This window comes from Manis pentadactyla, chromosome 13 (assembly GCF_030020395.1).
Source record: "Manis pentadactyla isolate mManPen7 chromosome 13, mManPen7.hap1, whole genome shotgun sequence".
Taxonomy (NCBI): Eukaryota; Metazoa; Chordata; class Mammalia; order Pholidota; family Manidae; genus Manis; species Manis pentadactyla.
The window spans coordinates 105,170,521-105,172,273 of NC_080031.1; positions in this window are offsets into that span (position 1 = coordinate 105,170,521).

Here is a 1,753-nt window from a genome sequence, read left to right on the forward strand (position 1 = left end):
TATTATTTTATTATTAATAATGACTGGCTGACCATTAGCAATTGGTCACATTCAAGCTGCGTCTGGGGCGGGGGTGGGGGGTGTCTCTCCCTGTGCACCAGGTGAAACCTCAGCCTGCATGGGGAGGGTTCCTGACTCTGAACGAGAAAGAATTCTTGAGCAGGTCAGACAAGTGTGGGTAAGGAAGGAACTCATCAAAGCAGGAGCAGCAGGGAGTGGCAGCTGCCGTGCAGGCAGCAGAGAGCAGGAAAGTGCAGAGGGAAAGAGAGAGTTCTCGGCCCAGGGCAGATCCCTTGCCAGCTCTTAAAGCCAGGGTCACCTGGCGTCCTGTGTCCGCCTGTGTTTGCACAGCATGGGGACTGGTCCCTCAGACCCCAGGATTTGGGGGAGCCACGGAGCATGGGATGGAGTGAGATTATGTTCTGAGAACTCCCCAAAGAAAGGAGGTTTCCAGGCAGCTCCTGCAGCTGCAGGTCTGCCCAGGTCACCCAGGTGACTGGGAACTCGCATGGCCCAGTCTGGGCTCTCAGCAGCCCCTCCCTGCTTACCAGCAGTAAGGTGGGCACAGAGTGAAGGCTTGGAAAGAGAATGAGACAGCAAAGAGACAAAATGCAGTAATTTGAGCAGCGAGAAAGCTTTATTTAAAAGTACACACTCAAATAAAGGAAAGTCCTCAGAGAGGAGGTGTGCTGAAAGGCTGGGGATTCTGTCTTTTTAAGGGGCTCAAGAAGGGGCACAAAGGGCAGAGGGGCCGCTGCTGGGAGCAGGACTGACCTGTGGCCTCATGATGTCTCTCCAGGGAAGGACACTTGTCCTCCTCCACAGTGAGCCCTCTGGATAATTCTGTAAGATAAACTTAACACAAGGGATTTACTGCTCCTGTTCTTCTCCCCAGATAGTGGTGACCCTCAGGCAGTGGAGACAGATCAGTTAAGCCTGCCTGCCCTGCCTTAAGATAGGCTGCTGGGTTATTGTCTGATTACCAAAGGATATGTTAGGAATTTTACTTCTCAACTCTCTGCTTTTTAAAATGGAATCTTAGCCTTAAGATGGGGTCCTTCCTGTTCTCACTCTACTGTTTATATCTCAGCAGTTTTCATCATAGGCAGGAAAAGTTAACCATATGTGTGTCCCAGGTCCCTGCCCGTCCTCACTAGGAGGATCACCTGATAAGATAGATGGTAAAATATCAGGCTCCAGAAAGATCCCAGAAGCTTGAAACAATGATCCAAATTGAATATCATAAGATTTTGAATTTGAATGTGAATAAATGTCAAGTCTTACACCTCACTCCAGAAAGTCAACTTCCCAAATACAAAATTGGAGAGACATGATGGGGCAGCAAGTGTTATGAGGAATTCTGCATGTAGTTATTCTGCATGTAAATAGTTATTTAACTGTGGGTAAAATCATAACATTTCCAGAGTATCTCGCCTGGCTTTGGTGCATCTGCATATCCTCAGGGGTGGAGAGAAGTTCATCTCCATGTCAGTGGGTAATTACCTGGGCAACCAAGGGCGTGTCTGAACCTGAGAGGTTAAAGGGAGGGGCTGGCTTGCTTCTTCAGGAGCAGAGAGACAGCCCTGGACTGCAGTTTGTAAGCAATAAAAGGGTTTTAAACTTTATTTCTCCCGTTGACTGATTTCAGTCTTTAGAGGTATTTTACTCCGGGATTTCCTCTCCCTGGACTTACATATGCATTGTAACTACAAACATTAGTTTACTGTTACATTAAGAAGGGTCTTAAGTAAAC